The sequence below is a fragment of the Suricata suricatta genome, chromosome 13 (genome assembly GCF_006229205.1).
Source record: "Suricata suricatta isolate VVHF042 chromosome 13, meerkat_22Aug2017_6uvM2_HiC, whole genome shotgun sequence".
Lineage (NCBI taxonomy): Eukaryota > Metazoa > Chordata > Mammalia > Carnivora > Herpestidae > Suricata > Suricata suricatta.
The window spans coordinates 75148591-75166457 of NC_043712.1; the positions used below are offsets into that span (position 1 = coordinate 75148591).

The window sequence follows — 17867 nt, forward strand, 5'->3', positions numbered from 1 at the left end:
CACATATGTAAAATATTCTACAAATCACTCTTTATTCCCATGGCACAAGAATTGCTAGGTATAAGGTTTAACATTTTAACATTTTGGTGGATATGGCCAAACTCCAAAATGTCCCTTTCCGAGTTTGATTGTCAATGGTGTACCAAGCATTCATCTTCCCTTATCCTCATGCACCCAGAGTCATTCTCCCATTTAGCACTTTGTACCCACTGTTGTTTTAATTCTCTGATCATTGCTTATGTTGAAGATCTTTCCACATGTTGATGGGCCCTTAGGAATTTCTCTGTGTATTATTTTGATCATTCTCTTACTGATCGCTAAGGGACCATTTTATATGGCATGGATATTAATCCTTTGCTGGAAACATGTTAAGTTACACACATCTCTGTCTGGAGCTTGTCTTCCAACCTTTTATGGTGTCTTTCTTCTTCTAAGAGATTTTATTTTTATGAAATGACTTAAAAATATTTTTCTTTCAGCTTCTGGGTTTTGTGTTTTTTAATGAAGTTTTTCCTTACCCCCTCCCTCATGATCATAAGAATATTCTCTCCTATTTTGTTTAAATATTTTATAGTTTGGCTTTAGGTTGGTTGCAAAATAGGAACTCTCTTTTTTGGTATGCTGTGGGTAGGAATGTAACTTATCTTTACCCACTTGGTGCAATGGAGTCAGAATATTTGAGTCCATTTTCCAGCTCTGCTAATTGCTTGTAAGTTTGTATTACTCAACACTTTGGGCCTCGTCTTTAGCATCACACAATGTGAATAACACTATAACCTACCTCATAGGATTTTGGATGGATGAAATGAGTTCTTAACATGAAAGATACTTAGAATACTGCTCAGAATAGTATAAACCCTTCTTCATATATACTAGTTCTGCCCCATCCCCACAAAATCCAAAATCTGCAACAAAAATAGCAACAAAACAAATCCAGTAGTTTCTCTAGTGAACTGATATGCAATATTTACTATAATTTCTATTACATAAGTGGGTCTGTTTTTTAAATTTTTATATTTAAATTTTCTTCTATTTATTGGTTTTTAAAATGTTTTTAATGTTTATTTTATTTTTGAGAGAAAGACAGAGCATGAGCAGGGGAGGGGCAGAGAGAGAGGGAGACACAGAATCCAAAGCAGGCTCTAGACTCTGAGCTGTCAGCACAGAGCCCAATGCGGGGCTTCAACTCATGAACCGTAAGATTGTGACCTGAGCTGAAGTTGGATGCTTAACCAATGGAGCCACCCAGTATCCCTAAATTTTATATTTTTTAATGTTTACTTGGAAGAGAGAGAAAGAGAGAACATGAGTGGGGGAATGGCAGAGAGAGAGAGGGAGAGAGTATGTAGGGCTTGTTCTCACGATTTGATTGTTTAATCGAACTCTTTCTGTTAATTTCCTCTGTTTTAATTACTATAATTTTAAGGTATATTTGCTATCTGCTATCTGGTATAATTGCTATCTGCCTCTCATTATTGTTCTTTTTTTTTAAATTGACATTCTTGCATGTGTTTTTTATACAGATGGGTTTTCTTATGGAACTTAGTAAGTTCCATAAGAAACGTCTTGTTGAGTTCAGTAAGAAATCTTAAGTTCCAAACAAATTTGGTTTAAGATTGCATTACGTTTATAAATTACTTTAGCAACAAATGATATCTTTATGATATTGAGTTTTCCTGGGAAGATGGGCACATGGCATATTGCTCCAAAAATATGTCTTCTTTTCTGTGCTCCAGCAAAACGTTACCATTTTCTCCATATCTTGCCTTTCTGATTATAAACCGGCTGTGGTACTCCAGATGTTGTTGCTGTTAAGAGTCAGGTCCGGAGGGACAATGTGAGAGTCTCATTGTGTCTCAATAATTTTGACTTGGACAAGTTCCCATCTCTGAACCAATCATTGTAACAAGAAGAATGTGATACACAACTGGCTTAAGCTTACTTCATGTCCCCCACTGGGAACTCCTGGGTGACAAGAAAATTACCCAAGAGAGTAGAATGTATGCAATGTCAATTATTTCAATTGGGACGCATATTGATATTTGGTCTGATTTAATTTTTTTTACTAGACTCTTAAGTATTTTTCTCAGGAGAGTCTTCTAGATTTTATGCTTTCTGAGTCTCTGGGTGTCTAAAAGTGTCTCTTTTTTCTTGTTTATGGAATTATAAAATATTTAAAATGTCATTCCATTGTCTTACCTTATTTTTCTGTAGTAAATGAGAAATTGAAGACTGTCTGCTTTTCCCTACTTTCTAAATAACTAACTCTCTAAAAGAAGCATGTAATAATTTCCTTTATCCTTGGAGTTAAAGGTTTCATCAAGAGGGCTAGGTTTAATATGATTTTTGATATATGAATCTTAAGTATTTAGCTTAGTTTCTTCCAATAGCTCTGTGGCTCTCGCTTTTTTCCCTCCTCTTTCTGGAACTTCTATTATATGTATTATATCTAGATTTATCTTCCATTAACTTTTATTTTCATTCTTGATAATCAATGTATATATATATAAATAATCAAGTACATAATTAAATATACATAATCAACTATGTAATAGAATGCATGTGTGGGCATATGTATGTTTATATGTACGACAGCTCCTTCATCTGGTGTTTGGTGTCATTTAATTGGTGGCTTGTTCTATTATTTAATTCCTCCACAGAAGGTTTAAAAATGGAAATCATGTCTATTTTATTTCCAAAATTTTGTTTGTTTTATTAACTTTCCTCTCCTCCCCTCCCCTTTCTTGCTTTTCTTTTTCTTTCCTTTTTTTCCCCCCTTCCCTTCCCTTCTCTTCCCTTTCCTATTAAGATAGTTAGTTTCTTTAGATTCCACTCAATCTTCCTGAATAGGATTTTCTGTTCTGGTTGCTAGCTTGGTCTTCCTCTTTGAAACAACCAAAGTCCATTAAATAATTTGTGTTTTGTTTTTCTTTGTCAGCTTATGCAAGTTGGGGGTCAGAGAGCCTCTTGGGCAGTGCTGTATTGGTCAGCAGTAGAGACAAAAGAAGTGCTACATGTTTTCAATTTTCTTTTTCTAGGACTGAGGATACTTTTTTCCATGAACTTAGTGGACCCTCTTACCAATCTGCCATAACCCTTAAAAAGTTTCAGGATTAAAGTTCTAGGCCCCATGCTTTGCTACAGAGGCTGACTTCCTCCCAGTCTGGTTCTTTGTGCCTTCTGCAATCCAAGAACCTCCTACAAGTCTTTTCTGGATGTGGTTGAAACTAAATCCTCAGATGTGTGTAGAGTCTCCTTAAAGCTTTAGAGTAGGCCACATTTCTCTTACGTCCTTCCCACGGCCCTACACATCTATTACTGCTCGAATCATTTGATTTATACGCTTGCTGAGAAAGGAAGCAAAGTGATTGCACTCAGATCACCATCTTCTGAGAATTACCTCTGATGTATCTTTTGATAGGAATGTATTCAAGAGGATCTGAAGCTACTATAAGTCCATTCCTCTCTAGCAAATGCAAGATGCATTACTTATTTTAGGGTATTATTTGCCTTTTGAAAAAGTATGTATATTTCTGAACTCTTGTAACCTCATAAAATTTATTTCTCTTTGTTCAAATCAATGGTAGGCATCTGGTGGCTATAAGAATTTTTTTAGAATATGCTCTTTATTGACTATTGTTTAGTTCCCATGAAATTTCATTCTTCTGAATCATTTATTTATTCAACAGTTTTTCATTTCTTCCTTTTGTCAGTCACGGCATTCAATCCTTCAATGTCTTCCAGAAACCCTCACCTCTCATTAGGTAGCACAGACATCTGGGGACAAGACTGTCACGTGGGCTTGACTTCTATTGTTTGACTTAATACAGTTTTCATTTATCAACTTTAAGAATGTTTTATTACTGTTGCAAAAACATGGCCAGAGCCCTCACTAATTCCACACTCCGAACCTTTACAATGTGCCTCTGCAGTTCTATCCATTTGATGGTGGGGTCTCTTTCCCTACCCTTTGCGTCTAGACTGGCCTTGTCACTTGCTTTGGCTAGAACATGTGGCAAAGTGACAACATGCCGGTTTTGAGTTCAGGCCATTCAAGGTCTGGCAGGCTTCAGCTTTCTTCCTCAGTCCCCTGTGGTTCCTGTGGGAGCCCGTCTGGGCTGGCCAGCTGGAGGAGAGATGTGAGTCACTGCGGCTGAGAGCGGCTGTACTACTGACCTGGGCTCAGCCCAACTTGCCAACTTGCCCATTTGTGAGCTAAATAAATGATTGTTTTAGGCCATTAAGTTGTAGGATTTTTGTTCTAAGTGGAAAAAGACGATTGATACAATATTGAAGTGAAATTGATAATTTCATTGTATTAACTCCTAATAGAACCTCTGTTAGGATGTAGGATATTGATTTCAAAGAGACTGTGGGCATTTTGTTTCACTTATTTCTATTTTCATTGAATCAGTATCTAGGTCTATGTCATCTATATCTATGTTTACAATATGTATATATAGATCATCTGGATCTAAACATATTTGTATCTCCATCTACAGTAGGAGGGTGAGTTCAGTCTCAATTAGAATTCAGAGTCTAATAAATCTAGTCAGTAGCTGAGTTGGGCTTATCATAAACATACATTTGGATGGCTTAATTTTTATTAGAAGGAAGAGAAGCTGTAATGAGGGCATTTTGGAATGAGCACCTCAAAAGAGACAAAAAAATGTTTTTTCTCAAGACCAGAATTGTGGACCATCTATGAGCCCTAGGGGCATTCTCCTCATTTCTGTGGAACATCATTTTGGTTTGGTGCATTGATGATGGAAAGGAATATGCCCGTTTTGACAACTTGAGGTTCATGTGCCAGGAGGGGTCTGAGTTAATGGAGGGCGTCAAGAGAGATGCAACTGAAAGGTAGGATCTTAAAGTGGCATTACAGGTGATGGAGGAGAGTTGAGGGGCAACTTAAGAGGACTCTATGAGTTAGGTATATCACAAAGAGTGACAAAAATAACTGTAGGGGACTTGGTTGGGAGAGGTGGACAAATAGTGGAATCAGAGTTTGAATATTTATGTCAATTCATTGCTTTCCATTAGCTGGTGTCTTCTGAAGCTTTTAGGTCACTGTAATAACCAATCATTTACTATCAGTGCTCCTTTTAATTTTCTTTTTTTTAAAAATATTTATCTTTGAGAGAGAGAGAGAGAGAGAGAGAGAGAGAGAGAGAGAGAGAGAGAGAGGGAGCTTGCAAGGGGAGAGGAAGAGAGAGAAGGAGGCAGAGGATCTGAAGCAGGCTCTTCAATGCAGGGCTCAAACTCACAAACTATGAGATTATGACCTGAGCTGAAATCAACAATCGGATGCTTAGGCAACTGACCACCCAGGTGCTTTTAATTTTCTTTTAATTACATGTTGAAAGTTAAAAAAATAAGCTGTTAGAGGGAAGATATTAATAAAAAATGATTTTCCTAATGCCAAATGATAACAATTTTTAGTAGTGAAGAAAATCTGAAGTCAAAATGTACAGACAGAAGTAAAAATAGCCAGGTATCAAGTAAAAATGTACTTATTTGTCATCAATGATACAGAGAATGGATTAGTGAAGGGAGAGTAATATATTATCTGGAAGTGTTGTATTGTTTTTCAAAGTTACAGTATATATGTCATGATTTAATTCATCATTGCAGTACTAATTATGACTACTGAAACTCAATATACCTATGGAGTCATTTTCTGTTGTGTTTTCCAGGCTGAAAGACAAACTATTTCAGAACATAATCATTATTTGGGTGCCTGGGTGGCTCAGTTGTTTAAGCGTCCTGAGATCAGGTCCTACATTGGGCTCTGTACTGAGTGTGGAGGCTGCTTGGGATTCTCTCTCTCCTTTTCTCTCTGTCCCTCTCCCACTTGTGATCTCTCAAAAAATAAGCATTTTTTTTAAAAAAAGAACATAATAATTTTTATTTTTAGGAAAAATTCCAAAGGCTATATCTGAAATTACATCAAGTTCTAATTAAAATAAAAATAGCCAAAGAAGAAGGAAAACTACATCATTTGAATGGAGATCTCTAATCTTTTGGATGGCACCAAATTCTTTTGGTTTTCCTTCTGCTTCAATTAACTACTACTTTTTGGTGCTTTACTGTCCCTTGGTCATAAATATAAATGTTCTTCAAGGGTTGATCCTTACCTCTCTTCTTTTTTCTCATTACTTTCTTCATGATAAATCTCATCTAATCTAATGGTGTAACAATGCAAATGACTCCCAGTTCCTTCCTCCCTTCCTTCCATCTTTCCTTCCTTCCCTCCTTCTTTTTTTTTTATTGAAGAACAATTAACATATAATGTTATGTTAGTTCCTGGTGTATAACATATTAATTCAACAGTTCTATACTTCACTCAGTGCTCACCTGATAAATGTAGTCACAATCCATCATCATGCAACATTATTACAATACTATTGACTATATTCCCTGGGCTGTACTTTTCATCTCTGTACCTTATTTATTTTATAACTACAAGTTTGTATCTCTTAATACTCTTTATATATTTCACCCACCTTTACTCTAGCAACCACCATTTTGTTCTCTGTATTTAATAGTCTATTTTTGGTTTGTTCATTTGTTTCGTTTTTAAGATTCCACATGTAAGTGAAATCTTATTCTTTACCTCCACCCTTATCCCTTCTCTGCGTGCTTCCGTTTCCAGTTTCATTGACACCTCAGTTCTCTATCCTACAGTGTCTCCAACACTATCCATTTAATCTGAATTAATTAACTTATCATCTCCTTCCTTTTTCTTTTTTTTTTTTTAATGTTTACTTGTTCTTAAGAGAGAGAGAGAGAGAGAGTGAGCAAGCAGGGGAGGGGCAGAAAGAGAGGGAGACACGGAATCTGAAGTTAACTCCAGCCTCTGAACTGTCATCATAGAGCCTTGCACAGAGTTTGAACCCTTGAACTCTGAGATCATGAAGAGCTGAAGTTAAATGCTTAACCAACTGAGGTACCTAGGTGTCCTTTACCTCAATTTTAACCTCCACGTAATTTGATTATAATATATATGTCCTTATTTAATTTTTTACATTTATTTTCGACATATAGAGAGACAGAGCATGAGCAAGGAAGAGTCAGAGAGAGAGAGGGAGACACAGAATCTGAAGCAGGCTCCAGGATCCAAGCTGTCAGCACAGAGCCCAATGCAGGGCTCAAACCCAAAAACCGTGAGATCATGACCTGACCTGAAGTTGGATGCTTAACTGACTGAGCCACCTAGGTGCCCCCATATGTCCTTCTTTAAAACCTCAAAATGTTTTCCACTGTTCCTGAATAAAACCCAAACATATTATTGGTCATTTAAATCTCTTCATTGAGATATACCATTCCAAACCTATTTCCAATTGAATTTATTTGGGTGCCAAAAAGATCTAATCAAATTCTTCTACACATTCTTCTCTGGGTATGTACAATGATTTCCTGCCCTGTTTCTTCCCCCCCCCCCCTGTATTTATTGTAGTACTGGGTATTTTTTCTTTCCATGTCAAAATATCCATATTGTTCTTATCCATAAAATTCTAGTTCTAATATAATCTCTACTAAATTCAGTTAAAATATACCAAGTATTTATTTTCTATGCTAAGTACATTATCTTGTTTACTTTCACAAGATATTACTATTCTTATATTCTTATAATACATTAATATTTTTGTTATACATTGCTATAAATGTGTCTTTTACAAAACTGTGGTATAAGTTATATTTAATTCATTTGGGGATTTCTCAAACTTCTTTGTGAAGGGTAGATGCTCAATCAGTATGAATGCACAAATGAAATATATTAATAATGTTTCAGTGGTTCTACTACATTTATTCAAATCCTGCATTGTCAAGAAGGATTTAAGAGAGCTTAAATTTTTTTCAATAAAAATTTTTTTAAGGAAGTAAAGAAAGGAAAAATGAAGTGAATTCATATGTAAGATTGGTTCATAGTAGCTGTGAAGTATGATTTAGTATAGGTTGTGGGAGGTGAGCCACACATTTGATGGTTAGCCAAGGCAAAAAAGATCATTTATTTATAGTATAACTGATTTCATAACATGAAAATAAGTAAGTTACCAATAAGAAGCTCAATTCTTAAGGAGGATTCTGTTTGATGTAGTAAATTACATCCTCAACACCATACTTAAAGTACAAGGGATGTGAGTTACCTTAAAAACCAAACTTATCTTCCATGTTACTTTCTCAAGAATGATAGGTAAGTTACCACAGAAGAGAAATAACCAGACACGAAATGGACTTATTTCAAGAGTGGTAGACAGGGTCATACATTATTCAGGTGACAACTGTATTGAGCTGTTTCAGTGAATTGTACAGGGCATGAGGATATACTTCATGGACTCTTTATTCTTTCTCCTCTCTTTTTAAACAGAAAAGGACAGAGCAATTCAGTGTTGTGATGGGTTTCTTAAGGTACCTGAAGTTATTAGCTACATAGGGGGTCCTTGTTATAACCCTTCTACACCGTGGAAGGAATGACAAATACTTTCACAGTATGCTTATACATGTCTATGATATCAAAACCATAATCACAGACATTGTGGTTAGCAATGATGGCAGACAGTAGCGATAGCCCACATACATGTGTGTGCTCACACACGTGCACATGGATGCACACACATATCTATTTCAATATGTATTCGGTGTTATTTCACAAAATAGTCTACAACCAGCTATTTAAATTCAGCTTTTTTCTCTCTCAAGGCTTAATCCTTTTTGTCAGATAATTGTCACTCGTAGTGATTATTCTTTTTTAGAGATGATTAGACATATTTCATTACTACAAATAAAGAAACTTCTTAACAAATTAGTCTTTGAGAGAAATACGAAACTGTGGTGCTGACTTCAAAAAACGCTTGAGTTTCCTACCTGGTGTTTACTGTCAAAAAGCACAATAGGCTTTCAGCTTCTCATAAGGAAAAATTCTGTTTGTTTTGTCACACTTCTTCCATTAATTTAAAAACCAGTGAAAGCCCGAATATGCTGGGAAGTGTGACAATAACCGCCAATTTTGAGTTTTCAAAATCTCTTGGGAAGCACATTTTGCAGATAATTGCATGTGCTTTGTGAAAGAGCTTCAGAACTGCGTGAGCATCTGGATTAAGTATATACTATTTTAGAAAACAAAAATATCTTTCTTATGCTATATCACACCCTCTGTTTAATGAGCCTCATCGATTTACGCCAATGATGAAACCAATGGGTTCAGACCAACAGCTCTACAATGGTTATTGAAATATCTCCTAAAAATCATGAAAATTAATCAAACATTGCCTAAACTCTGACAATTAGCCAAAATAAATTTTAAAAAAGTTAATAGTTTACGTACTGTGTTTTTTGTGAAACTTGTATAATGGATGCATTGCTGGTAGTGTTGTGTATTGGCACCACCCATTTGGAAAGCACTGTGTTACTGGACAGCACACACTGCCATTTAGCATACGGCACAACGACAGGACAGCCGTCCTTTTCAATACAACAATTTCTTTTTTCTTTATTCTAAAGAGAGAGAATGCACGTGAGTGAGCAGGGGAGGGGCAGACGAAGAGAGAAAGAGAAACTTTTGTTTCTCTTTTTAAAAAATATTTATTTTGGAGTATCATTGAAACTACTGTATTGTAAATGACGGAAAATAATTGCATATGTTAAAAAAATAAATTGTATAAAAATATTTATTTGAAAAAGAGAGACAGCAAGAGAGAGAGAGAACGAGCGCAAGCAGGGAGGGGCAGAGAGAGAGGGAGACACAGAATCCCAAGCAGGCTCCAGGCTCTGAGCTGTCAGCACAGAGCCTCACGTGGGGCTCGAACTCATGAATTATGAGATCATGACCTGAGCTGATGTTAGAAACTTAACTGACTGAGCCAGCCAGGTGAAGAGAGAGAGAGAGAGAGGGAGAGAGAGAGAGAGAGAGAGAGAGAGAGAGAGAGAGAGAGAGAATGTTAAGTAGACTCCACGCTCACCATGGAGCCGGAGCTCGATAATGACCTGAGCCAAAGTCAAGAGCTACCAGGCATCCCAATAATTTCTTTTTTGATGACCAGCTGCTACTGTGGTTAGATGACAGATCTAAACCTCTGCCTGTAAGTGCTAACATTTTTTCTGAGACTTTGGGCTGGGTGTATTTGTAGGTGTGTATGAATATGTTTATCTTTTAGATAATAACTGTCATTATTCAGTAATTATCATTTTATCAAACACTATGATATATACTTTACATGCATTATCTCTTTAAATTTTTATTATCATTCTTTTTGGTAGATATTATTATAACAGTTTTAGAGATGGCAAAACTTGACCTAAAAAAAGATTGGTTAACCACATCACAGCTTGAAAAATGCTCTATTGACAAAACGGTGAAATTGGAACAAATGTAACTGACTCCAAGGCATATTAGCCTTAACTAGTAAACTCTCAAACATTAATTAATTCGTTAATTTTTTTACATTTAACTAAATTTTTAAAATGTTTATTCATTTTTTGAGAGAGAGAGAGCGAGGGGGGAAGGGACAGAGAAAGAGGGAGACACAGAATCTGACAGGCTTTAGGCTCCGAGCTGTCAGCACAGAGACCAAAGGTGGGGCATGAACTCAAGAACTGGGAGATCATGATCTGAGCCAAAGTTGGATGCTCAACCAACTGAGTCACCCAGGCACTCCTTTACTTTTTTTCTACTTGAGCAGTATTTGAGTTACTTGTGCCAAATCTTACTTCCTCAGATGTGGATTACAAAACATTTAGAGTTGTCATTTGCAGTCTGAGTCACATTGAAAGCTCTTGAAACCCTATATATGAACCTTTTGTGTGTGTATGTGTGTGTGTGTCCTTTTTCATCTGTCTGTATATTTCCAAGAGTCTTTCTGTACTTCCTTTTCTGATACTCCAGGATAGGAAGCATGAAATGTGGGCATGTATGTGCCACACACAAGCTCTCTCTGGGACCCCTGCCCTGTACCCTTTCCGCTGTCAATGTGATGAATCATTCTTTTACTGATAAGTCTATAGTTTCCAAGGAAATGCCCTTTGTTGGCCTTGGACTATAGATCCTACTCAGAGCTGCCCCATAGTCAGTGTTCACGGAGTTCCTTGTCTACTTCTGTTTAAAGCCTGTAGATTAGAAGGGGCATCTGATAGATGCAAAGTAATGACACAGGACTGAGCATCAAAGAGGGATATTTCACTAAAAATGTGAAGAAATGTACCAAGATATACTTGTACAGTGTAATGAAGTTGATGAGTTGAGACACTGAGGGGTCTCAATAACAGGAACTTCATGAAAATAATCTCATCTAATCTTCATAACATCCCTACCGTTTAACTGTTCAGCATGTTTGTCATGTTCTGTTAACTTGTTCATTTCCTTTGGTATACAGTATTCTCATTAAACGAATCTTCTGCAATTTATATGGAATTTCTATTGTTGATGGGCACTAGGTTTGATTCCCATTTGGGATGATTACAAATTATGCAGCTATGAAACTCTTGTACATATATGCTGGTGAAGTATACATATTCAGGCATGGAATTGCTGGGTCATCAGATATGCATACGTTTAACCTTAGCATATAAGACCAAACAATTTTTCAAGTGGTTTCACCAGTTTTACTGGTAAAACTGGTAGTTTTACTCTGCCAGCCTTTTAAGATAGTTCCTAGAGCTTTTCTTTCTCACCAACAGTTGGCATTGCTAGTCTTCTTATTTTTAGCTATTCTGGTGGGTGTGTACTATCATCTTTTTGTGACTTTAATTTATGTTTCCATAATGACTACACAAGTTAAGCACTCTTGCAAATGTTTACAGGACATGTTTATTTCTTCTTTTATGAAGTACCTCTTGAAGTCTTTTGCTTATTTTTTTCTTTTTGGTTGTTTGTCTTTTACCAAAGGATTTGTAGTCTTTATATACTGTAGATGCAAGCATTTTCTTTGTTATATGTGCTGTAAATATCTTCTCCCAATCTGTGGCCTGCCTATTTTTTGTGATTATGGTAATCAGTTCAAAATCTTAATATGGTCCAATTTTCAACATTATTTTAGATATAGTAATTTTTTGTCACTCTAGAAGAATCATTGCTTACCCCAAGATCATTAAACTATCTTAATAAATTTTATATGCTTTATTGCTTGCCTTTTATTTTTAACTCTGTAATTTATCTGAAATTTAGGATTTTCAAATTTTAGGGTTCACTTGTGAATTTCTACACACACACACACACACACACACACATAAAATCTCTGCTGGGATTTTGACTGTGATTGAATTAAACAGATCAATTTGGTGAGAATTGATACTTTTACAATGTTGTTTTGCAAGCCATGGACGTATTTTTCCATTTGTTCTGTTCTTTTTAAAAACCTTTTTAAAGAATGTTTTATAGTTTGGTTAGAGGTGTTAACATGTTTGCCAAATTTATTCTCAGATATTGAATGCTTTTAATGCTTTTGTGAATACTATAATAGTAACATTTAATTTTCAAATGTTTTGGTTGAAATATAGGAATGCAACTGATTAAAAAAATTTTTAATGCTTTTATTTATTATTGAGAGACAGAGAGCATGAGCATGGGAGCAGCAGAGATAGAGGGAGACACAGAATCTGAAGGAGGCTCCAGGCTCTGAGCTGTCAGCACAGAGCCCAACGCGGGGCATGATCTCACAAACCTTGAAATCATGACCTGAGCTGAAGTTGAATGCTTAGCCGACTGAGCCACTCAGGTGCTCCGGAATGCAACTGATTTTTAGTATCGACTTTGTATCTTGGAGTCTTGAGATACTCTTGCAGTAATTCTAATAATTTTTTTTCTGTAGATTCCTTATAATATTCTACGTAAACCCTCAAACCATTTGCAAATGTCACCAATCTTCATTTCCAACTTCTTTACCATTTATATATGTATGTATTTATCTTATTTCACTGCTAGGACATTCAGTGCAGTGTTCATACAAGTGGTCATCTTTGTGTTCTGCCCCGTCTCAGAGGGGAAGCTTTTAACATTTCACCATTGTTTGCTGTATGTTTTTTTTTTAATCCTCTATCTCTTTCCTTTCCTAGTTTTCTAAGTTTTTTTTTAACCAAGAAGTGATACTAATATTTATAAAATATTTGAGCATACTCTTCTGTTTATTCTGTTAATATGGTGAAAATAGGCTTTTCCCTTTTTTTCTGTTAATGTAGTGAAATACACGGCTTAGTTTTCTAATATTAAACTGGCCTTATATTTTTGCATTCTTGGAATAAATTAAACTTGCTTTCTCTGAATTATGACATATACATACACATACACACTCCACACCCATATTTAGTATTAACACATTGAATCATGTGCAATGTTTATGTTAGTCAGTATGCTAATGTTTTTGTTAGTATTTTTTAATTAGATTTTGAGAAGAAATCACATATCATGGATAATTGTATGCTTGACACTTATCCATTTTCTTATTCAATCCTTCAGCCTTATGACATATATATCACCAAACTTTCTATACAAAAGTAAATAAAACTCAAATAATTTATCTAATTTTCTAAGCCTTGAAGATAACCTAGTTAATTTCAGGTTTCCTGTTTCAAGGCCAGTGGATGCTCTGTTCAACCCACATTTCAACATGCTGCCTAGAGTGTAAAGTCTGACTGTCTAGAATAATACTGAAATGTGGTAAGAATACAGCAGATTTGCAGTCAGAGAACCTTGGGGACAAGGCTCAGCTTTGTAACTCACTGTGTGACTTTGGATAAGTGGTTTATGCTCTTAAAACTTCAGTTTCTTCACCTATAAAATGGTGAGAATAGGAACCAGTTCATCAACTTAGGACGGGGATTAAATAAAATAAGTAGAACTTTAATAGACATAGGGCTATTCAGATTTTCTGTTTGGGGAGGATCAGTTTTGGTATGTTGTGTTTTTCTAGAAATTTGACTTTACTATTTAAATTTTCAAATATATTAACCGATATTACAATATCATCTTATCATCTTTGTAATACATTTAAGAGCTAAAGCTTTGAACCTTATTCATTTTTCATCTTGGTTATCTGTGTCTCCTCTCTTTTTTCTCCATATGTCTCTTCAGAAATTTATTTTAAATTCTTTTCAATGAGCCAATTTTTATTTTGTTGATCATCTTTATCTTATGTTTTCTTTTTCTTTCCTATCTGTTCTTTATTTTTCCTGTTATTTCACTTACTTTGTATATATTTACTGATTTTTTTTTATATTTACTGATCTTTAAGAACTTCCTGAGATGAATGCTTGCATCATAGATTTTCAGCCTTTCTTTTTAAGCGAGGGCACAATGAAAGGACCGTTAAACATTTTAACTACATCACTTCCCTTCTGATTTTGTATATGCTATTGTTGTATATAATATGTAAATACATTGCTTCTATGTGGATTTATCACATATTTGTGAGATGTGTATAAATATATACATATCGTTATAGAGGAATTACGAAAACAAAAAGCATAGCATTTACTATTATATATCTATATCTCTATATATTTATCTCCCTCCTGACTTCTTATATGCTAGATGTGTATTATGTGGGTGTGTATATATACATTTAGTATAATACACCATAGTACATACATACTTAGTATAAATACACATATATTTTATATCTGTTTATAATAGATAAATACTATGCTTTTTCTTCCTGTAATTCCCTTTAATCTGGGCTAACCCTATGACTTGCAGAATGCAGGAATGTGACATGTGTGCCTTGCATGGCTAGATTTAAGAAATTTGTTAATTTCTGTTTGAGCCCAAGCTGCATGGAGAGGCTAAGTGGAGGCTAACAGGTGCACTTTGGTCAGAAGCTGCATCTGCTCTCTTCCAGTCTATCAGCAGCACTTCTTGCCAGTCATGTGTATGGCCATCTTCAGCATGGCCCAATTGAGCATAGTGACTAACCCCCTAGCTGACACCACATAGGACAGAAGAACCATCCAACTTAGATCAGCTCACATGGCAGAATTGGGAGAGATAATAAAAGGCTGCTTTTTATTTAAGCCACAAAAATTTACCAACCAGCAGCTAGCATCAAGAAGTGAGTGACTGCCATCTGAGCCCTATCACGCACCAAGGCAAGGAAATGACATTATTTCCTGTGGATTGGCTACCACATCCTAACCTTGAAAGTGTGAGTGCTAAATGTTGTTGTCCTAAAGGAGCAACATAGGTCAGTGAAGAGGTTGACATGCTCCTATTATACTGTATGTTAACTAACTGGAATTTACATAAAAACTTAAAACAAAACAAAACAAAATGCAAAGTAAACAAACACCTAAGAATTGAGTGAATTTATGCACTGTTGGTGGGAATGTAATTAATTGGTGTGGCCACTGTGGAAGAGTATGGAGGATCCTTAGGAAATTAAAAACAGAAATGCCATATGACCCAGCAATTCCACTACTGGGTATTTACCCAAGGAAAACAAAAACCCTATTTTGAAAAGATTCGTTCATTCCTATGTCTATTGCAGTATTATTTACAATAGCTAAAATATGAAAGCAACTGAAGTGTCCATCAATAAATGAATAAAGAGGATGTGATTATGCACACACACACACACACACACACACACACACACACACACATGTATATCTCAGCCATAAAAGAATGAAATCAACAAGGATGTACCTAGAAGGTATTGTGCTAAGTGAAGTAAGTCAGGGGAAGACAAATACCATATGATTTCACTTCTATGTGGAATCTAAAAAAGAAAATGAATAAACATAAAGCAGAAACAGACTAAATATAGAGGCAAAAACTGATAGTTGTCAGAAGAAAAAGGGCTGGGAGGATGAGCAAAGTAAGTGAAGGGTTGTGGGGGTACAGGCTTCCAGTTCTGGAATGAACAAGTCATGAAGATGAAAGGCACAGCATAGGGAACAAAGTCAATAGTATCGTAACACTGTTGTATGGTGACTGATGGTAGCCCCATTTGTGGTGAACATAATTTATAGGCTTGTTGAGTCACTATGTTATATGCCTGCAATGAACGTGACACTTTATGCCAACCATGCTTCAATTAGAAAAAAAGGAATTGAGTGAATTAATAAATACACAACCTTCCCTTGTAAAATGTTTTTAATAGTGATGAGATGCAATGGTGATGATCTGGATAAATTTCTGTCAATTCTTCATTATATGAAGAAGAAAAAAGTCAAATGTAGATTAATATAAGAAATAGTGGATGGAAATTAGCTGGATTGTGGCAAAAAAAAAAAAGAGAAAATTGTGGAAACCCTTGAAAAAATTTTGAGCTCTTTAATGCAATTATGCACTTCTATGGGGCCATCATATAAATATGGACTTGTAAAAAACACCTTTATTATTTCCTTTTAGAAGGTAAGTATTATTAGTGAATTAGGCTTTGTATTTGGTACATAATATAAAATCAAAAGCCAGCATGGGAGGGCATTGTGTTTTATGAAGTTCAGCTATAGATTTGAGTCTTTATTTTTATTAAACTCCTCAGAAAAACCACCTCTATATCTATAAGAAACATGTCGGTATCTTAATATCTATTTATTGTCCTTTGCTTACAGATTTTCAAAGTAAAGCAAAAAAATTCATAGTTATAACACTACGCTCTATATTTCATAAATACATGCCCAGACTATCTCTAGGAGATGGTCATTATATTTATCTTCAAGGAGTAAGTGAGATTTCTTAAATTTTTCAGTGAATCTGACAGCTAGTTCTTTCAACATAGTCTAAACCTCTCCATCTATTTTAGTCCTTTTCCTCTTGCTTATTTTCTCATGGAAATAGAAAACATATCTTAGAAATCACAAAGAAGATACTTAGTAATTATTGCTTAAAGGAAAAAGGGATTTTAAAAAATACAGAATTTTTAATTTTTAGGGGAAGGGAATGAATCAAAATATTTTAAAAAAGGAGACAAGTAGGGGTAAAAAAGCTAGATATTCGGCATTTAAAATATACATTTTTATGATATGCCTCATTTTTCTTCACTGCCAGAACTGCCTTTTGCAAAAAGAAATATGAGTTTTGTTGGGGAGGCTACAAACAGATTCTTCCAATATTCATTTTCTCTATGGTGTGAAAGCAGTGCACTTTTTAACAGTGACAGACCTTTCATACTTTATACAGTTTTCATTTTAAAGAAGAAAAAAATTCAAGGAACCAAAGGAATATCAATAGTTATTTGACATCATAAAAGACCGAAACTTTCAAGAAAATAAACATCAAAGCCTTTATTATTTTTGATGGAATAGCATCTATCTCCCTTCCTAAGACTAAGCCAATACTAGGACACATGAGATTTTTAGCATTTAAATACACGCCGATACATTTCCGCATGTATTGTCTAGGAACAAGAAGAGTCTATTCCATAAACAAAATACAGTTATTACACTGTGTAAATTTAGCAATGACAATTCTATTATCTTCCACGGAGTTCACATGCAAATCCCTCCAATTGTCTCAATGGTATCTTTTATAATTATTTGCGGTTTTATTTGATTCAAGATCCAACCCAGAATCGTATGTTAATATTTTATTTGTTATGTCTCTTTAGTCTCCTTAATCTAGTGTGGTTTTCCAGCCTTCTTGTGTCTTTCATGATATTGGCATTTTCGAAAACATCCAGCTATAATTGTGTTGAAAAATGCCCTTGTTTTGGATTCTTTCCTCATGATTAAATCCAAGTTAAACATTTTTTGACAGAAATACTATATAAATGACATTGTGATTTCTGTGGCTCAGATTGCTGTATTTGATTATTTTGGTTAAGGTGGTATCTACCAGACTTTTCCTCTGTAATTAAAATGTAGTCTATAAAGTGATACTTTGACACGGTGAATATCTTGTTCCTAACATTTCTACACCCATTGGTTTTCTTGAC

The 17867-nt window shown here is 35.1% G+C and overlaps 1 long non-coding RNA gene across 2 annotated transcripts in view; it reads left to right on the plus strand.

Annotated features, from left to right (window-relative positions):
• Nucleotides 1-17867, plus strand: part of LOC115276010 — a 43343-nt gene that overhangs the window by 15216 nt on the left and 10260 nt on the right. Inside the window, exon 1 of one of the 2 annotated variants that reach the window (XR_003901778.1) lies at nt 9995-10082. The exons of the other annotated variant lie outside the window; for it this stretch is intronic. This is a non-coding gene — a long non-coding RNA (uncharacterized LOC115276010). Of the gene's footprint in view, nt 1-9994; nt 10083-17867 lie in introns of those variants that run through there. 2 annotated transcript variants of the gene reach the window in all.